This window comes from Cavia porcellus, unplaced genomic scaffold (genome assembly GCF_034190915.1).
Source record: "Cavia porcellus strain 051 isolate PalLab524CR breed Dunkin Hartley unplaced genomic scaffold, mCavPor4.1 scaffold_30, whole genome shotgun sequence".
Lineage (NCBI taxonomy): Eukaryota > Metazoa > Chordata > Mammalia > Rodentia > Caviidae > Cavia > Cavia porcellus.
Window position 1 is genome coordinate 28594860 of NW_026947513.1, and position 6553 is coordinate 28601412.

Below are 6553 nucleotides of genomic sequence, written 5' to 3' on the forward strand. Positions count from 1 at the left end.
CCTGCCAGTCAGGTGGGCTTGTGGTCTGTTGTTGATTCACACAATGTGGACAGTCTACCTGGGAGGCCATGGCACATGAGAAAAGCCCACCAGAGCAGGGGAGAAGGCCACAAATAGACAAATGTCACTAGATGAACATGTTATATGGCTTAATCTAGTAAGTTGAGTTTTGTTTAGGGGCATCTGTTCCCTTCTTAAGTGACTAAAAGACATCTAGCCAGTTAGGTATTCTGTTTATGGCCTCTTTAAATGAGTTGTGTTTTTAGGGGATGTTTAATGGGTCCAAGGAAGTAACACTGGTCCTCTCTTGGGACTGGAGACATCTCGTCCAAAGAATTCATTTTAGCCAGATAGTGATCCCTAGGGAGCTTAAAAGGAATTCAACCTATCTAGGTTAAACTCTTAGTAGGAAGACTAGAAACTTAGTATGACTACTAAAATCCTAGATCCTAAATTTTTCTCCTATCTACAGATGGGAACAAACTCATATCTCTCTTCTGAGTCCCTGTTTATATGTCTCCTTAACCACTGGAACAAGCACCAAACACTAAAATCCTTCAAAAAGATCATCTTACATTCCTGTGTAGTAACAAATGACCTAAGTATCTACTTGGGAAAAGTGAGACAGGGCCTTGCCTGGGAAGCCTAAAGTATAATGTCATATTTCAATTATATCTTTACTGTAAAGAGCAAGGAAGGTTGTCAGAGGTGCCCTATGTTCAAGCCTTTATGACCCTCTACCTAAGGCCTGCTCTGCTCCCTAGAAGTCATCATCCCTCCGAAGCTTATGTTGTTGAGGGCTATCTCTTGTCAGCTCCTCCTTTCCACAGATCACCTCCTTAACAACATGCTCAGTCAATACTCTCAGGAGAAAAGGCCACCTCCTGAGTTCATCTCATACTATGTCTGGGTCTACTTACTGATAGGACTTTTGGCATGGTAAAAGAGACTATAAAGTAAAAATGGCCTTTATTCTAAGAACGCAGAGAGAACCTCATGACCACTGGGTCTGGCTTTCTCTGCTGGAAAAGTGGTATGGGGGGCACACATAGAGTTTCCAACTGAGGTGGTGCTTAAAGGTGGCATTGCTGATGCTCAAGTAGCTGATTGAGACTCTTTTTTGAGCCAAAGGTAAGTTGCATAGGGGAGGGGAAAGTGACCTCAAGATAAATGTGCCCTCGTCCAGCCTCCCACTGCCGTAATATTCTATCTAGGTCAAAATCCTTTCATTCCTGTCTTTTTATTGTTAGGAAAAGTACGAAGTCTCTCTCTCACTACTTACTGCTGAAAGGGGGGGCATCACATTGGGGTTTAGGAAGGTTGATGGGATGATGGTTGATGCCCATGCAGAAGCTGGTGCCAGGACAGCTTTATCATTGGTAAATGCCCACACATTGGATTGGAAAACACAGACAAGGTGCTATGAGGAGGCAGGCCACTATCATATTTAAGGACCCAGGTGAGGTAGAAGGAAAGATGTCTTCGATTTAGATATGTCATTTTATCAGGACCACAGTGAGGTAGAATCATTACCATGGTGGGGTAGAATTCTGAAAAATAATTGGGGGTTAGGAGGAGTGAAGTTATGAGAGGTGATTATTCCCCCATCTGAAAGGGTAAAAGTTAAGAGGATAGGTAGTTAGGACTTGCCTCTGGTCCAGGAGTTGAGCTGGAAAGTTAAGCGGTGGGGATGGCTGTGGCTATGTCACTATAAGGGAGATAAGAGCCTAGGCCTTCAGGGATCTCATGTTTGACTAAACAGCTGAGTGTAGAGAGAACTAAGACAGTTGTCACATAGACCATGAAGATGATCTTACGTATGATGTGGGAGTCTTTAGGAAAGATTGTTAAGAGTCCTGCTGTAAAAGAGATAATTAATAGAATGTAAGGAATTAGGAACCAAATTGGATAACAAAACATGACTTAACCAGAGAGTTGTGGCTGTGAGGCCGTGGTGAGATGGAGACAGGTGGGTGACAGAAGATGAGATGACCACTCAGGATGGTTAGATTTAGGGTTGGAAGGGCACCACTTAGCCTGAGTGATGTGAAACCAGGATGGGAGTCCAGCAACTTTGACCATTGTTGGGGTTGCCAAGAAGAACAGGTAGGGGCCACTCCACCTTGGTTGTAGTCCTGTGCATTTAGAACATTTGAGATAAATTAGATCTCCTGGGGATATTGGAGGATCTGGCTTAGTCTCTTCAGGGGGTTTGGGAAGGCAGAGATCAGCATGTTGTCATAACAGGTGTCAGAGGAAGGGGAGGATTGGCATATATTCAGCAAGAGGAGGGAGAGTTCAGGGAGTAGAAAGATTGTGGAGTAAGAATGGCCTGCCATACATAAGTTCAAAAGGACTTAAAAATGTAGGAGCCCAGGGAAGTGCCCTGAGGCCTAGGGTAGAAGTTGAGGCCAAGGTTGGTGTAGTTCTAAAATGAGCTTTGTAGGGTGTGTTTTTATGAGGCCATTTGCCTTTTCTACTTTTCCTGAGGATTGTGGATGGTATGGGATGTGTAGGTGCCAGGTGATGTGTAAGCTTGAGGATACCTGTTGAATGATCTGAGAAATAAAGGCTGGACCATTATCTGACTGAATACTCTGAGGTAGACCAAACCTTGGAATGGTTTCCTGTAATAGGACTTTAGTGACTGCATCAGCAGTCTCCCTGGTTGTGGGAAAGGCTTCTATCCATTCTGAAAATGTACAAACAAAGGTGAGAAGATATTTGAGAGTTTTGTGGTGGGGCATGTGTGTAAAATCTATCTGCCAGTCCTGACCAGGAGTGTGTCCTCGAAATTGATGGATAGGAAAGGAAGGGGGTGCTATATGTCCCTGAGGAGAGTTACTAGCAGAGAGATGACAGGTGTGAGTAATCTAAAGAATAATAGCCTTCAAAGAAGGGTGTGTGACTACTGGGGCTAAGAGTCTGTATAGGGCCTGTGATCCTTTATGGAAACAGTTATGTAAGTCAGTGATGATGTCTAAGGCCTGCTGATGTGGGAGAACAAGTTTTGATCCCTGGAAAATCCATCCCTGACTGTTTTGTGTGTAACCTGGTTTATGAAGTAACTGTAGCTGATCTGATGAGTAATTAGGCTGAGGTAGGCTGTTTGGGACTAACAGGAGAAGATGAGAAGGATAGGGCCTTTGTGCAGCTAACTTGGCTTGTGAATCTGCAAAGGCATTGCCTTGAGCAATGGGATCTGCAAAATTTTGTTGTTCCCTACAATGAATAACTGCTGCTTGCTTTAGGAGTAGTGCTACCTCTAGGAGTTTAAGGATAAGAGGCACGTTAATGATGGGATTCCCTGAGAGTTAATAAAACACTGTTTTTGCCACATAGAAGCATGAGAATGTAAAATGCTAAATGTATACTTTCAATCAGTGTATATATTTTTCACTTTGTCCTTTGCTAGTGTAAGAGCCCTTGTAAGGTTAATAAGTTCTGCTCTCTGGGAAGAAGTCCCAGGTGGCAGTGGATTTGCCCCTATAACTTTTGACTGGTTAACTATTGCATATCCTGCCTTTTTTTGGGTGTCTGTGTTTGCTGAATTACCATCTGTGAACTATATGTGAAAGGCTCTGCAAAGGCTGTATAGGCTGGCCATCAACACCCACTACAGAGGTTGAGGAATTAATACAAGGACCTGAAAACTCAAGAAGTACACTATAACTCACCTCCATGTCTACAAGTACAGATAATGTCTTACCTGAGCCCTCCAGTGAGACTTGGGGCTCTGAGAAGGATACCTTAACTGGGGATGTGAGCCCCGAGCCTCATCAATCTTCAGCAGCAAGTCCAAGCAGATCAGTTAGTGATGAACCTGATGATGGAGTCTCCTTTGAGAGGAGTTAGAGGATGGCTTACCCACTCTCTGGTGGCTAGGACAGTTGCTCATCCAGTGGCCCTTGAGATTGCAGTAGGGGCAAGGCCCCAAGGGAATGCTGGGCCTGGGGCACTCTCTTGCCTAATGTCCTTCTTTGCTGCACTTGAAGCATGGTCTGGGAGGGGGCTCAGGCAGCTCCACCTTATTTTGGCTTTCCTGTTTCGGGAGCCCCAAGTGCCACTGCTAAGAGATCCGATTGATATTTAGCAAATTTCATTTTTTGTGCCTCTTTTTTCCTCTTTTTGAGTTTTTTCTCTGTTGTTTAAAACATGGAAAACTAAATTAAGAAGGTCTCCTTGTGGGGTTTGAGGGCCATGTTCAGCCTTTTGTAACTTTGCATGAATATCAGGAGCACACTGAGAAATAAAATAAGAGTTAACAACAATCATCCCTTCATGAGAGTCTGGGTTTATATTAGTAAACTTAATTAAGGTATCCCTAAGTCAATTTAGGAATACACCTGGATTTTCATTAGCCTCCTGGACCTATTCTAAAAGTTTGTCATAGTTTGTTTGCGAGCAATTTTATTAAGTCCCACATTTAATCATCTTATGTATTTTATAAGAACCTTCTCCATTTTGGTAATTCCAGTTAGGATCTTGCTCCAGCACTGCAGTAGGCCAAGGGTCATTTTCAGTGGTATTTGCATTATGGCTGTGATCGGCTTCTTCTCGAACTGCTTGCCACAGCTGAGCTCACTCTTGTGAGCTGAGGGTAGAGAATCACATAAATATCCTTAAAATGTAAAATTTTCTGATATAATTCTGTGGGTCAACAGAAAAACAACCTAATTTATGGCTAATCTGAGTTAAGTCAGAGAGATAGGAACACATATATTAACAAGTCCCTCAGGGCCAGCCTGCTCCCAAAGTGGGAGCAGAGATTGAGGTGGAGAAGACTATGGAGTAGATGGTCATCAAGCAGCCAAGTGTCTGGCAGGCATGTGTGGGCAATTACCCGATGATTGGCTACAAAGAGGCTGCTCATCACCATGAGACAAGGAAACACAGGCTGCTAGTGTGTCACTGTGTGATCTTTAGTGGTCTAGCTGATGCCAGCATCACGGTGAGTCATCATGTGACCCACAACAGGTTGATTGTTGATGATCACACGAGGAGCCATAAGGGGGCAGCCATTGACCATGATACCTGTCCCAAGGTGGTGGTGCCCTGTCATGTGGTGGAGGGCTGCAAGATGGCAGCTGTCCTCCACACGAGCTGCACAACCATGTGGCCTGCCAGAAGGCTGGAATGCACAAGACAGTATGGTGAGCTGGCGGAGAAAATGGTGACGCAGGGGAAGGAGACAAAGAACCTTCAAACAGGACAGATGGCTCAGGTGGGGGGGAGTGAGAAGTTGGAGATTGGGGAGAAATGCTGGGGGAAAGATTAGAGATACTAGGGGAAGGAAGAGACCCTAGGGGAAGGATTAGAGACCCTAAGGGAAGGATTAAGAGCTCATAGGGGAAGAAGGAGAAGAGGATGGCCCAGCGGGTAGAGAAATCTTTGGCTGAGAAGGCTGTGGGGTTTGATCTCAGGGATGGGAGGTTAAAGATGGGGGCACATCATCTAAGGGGTCTTGAGGAGTTTGTGGTGCAGTAGAGTTAGCTAAAAATATTTGAGCAGGTGTACATGATTTAATAAGAGAAGAGCACGTTCTTAGAGTAAGGAAAGCCTGTACATATGGAATTTCTGCTAACTTGTCACCAGTGTAACAAAAGTCATATAAATTTTTGACAATACAGGAGTCAAACGTCCCTCTTTATGCCATGGGCTGCCTTTAAGTTCATAGGTCGGCCAAGCCTCTTGGCTGTAAAAGATTGGCTGTTTAATTCAAATGGTTTTCTTTAGGCCAAGGGTACCAAGTTTACAAACCAGGCACCCGAGAGGTGAGAGGTGTGTGTTTGGGGAGAGGAAAAAGTATTTCCCATGACTGAATTAAAAGTGAGCCAAAAGGGACAATTTTGCTTTAAGGGTTGAGAGCTCTGTCCCTCCCCCAAGGAATGTGTCCCAGACTATACCTGACCAAAATAGGATTCATCTATTTTGGAAGCACAGTTAAAGAAATGGCTCCAACTTGTGCCCAGGGATCTTCATCAAAAGGCACGGGTGGGGTCCCAGAAGACCACAGTAACGGCTCTGCCTCAGACTGTTCAAGGAATGTGAGAACTGCTATCTCAGTCCAGGGATGGAATGGGTAATCTGGCGTGAGCCTGGCCCATGGCCACAGGGAAACCCTCGGACAGAGGTTGGCTCACCTGAAAAATGAATTAGGCCGGTGTTGTTTGCAGGCTGGTGGCGACGAGTCGCAGCTCCTGCGTGTTGAGAAATGAGGAGTTAATTCAAGATGCAGTCTGGTCCATGAATTATCAGGGGGACTCAAACTGGGGAGTCACTCATGCTGCTTTTCTGATTGGGGAACCAAATGATAGGATTTTTGGTGCAATAAAAGAGAGTATAAAGTAAAAATGGCCTTTATTCTAAGAACACAGGGAGAACCCCATGACCACTGGGGTTCTGGCTTTCTCTGCTGGAAAAGTGGTGTGGGGGGCATCCATATAGTTTCCAACTGTGTTGATGCTTAAAGGTGGCATTGCTGATGCGCAAGTAGCTGATTGGGACTCTTTTTAAGTCATAGGTAAGTTGCATAGAGGAGGGGAAAGTGACC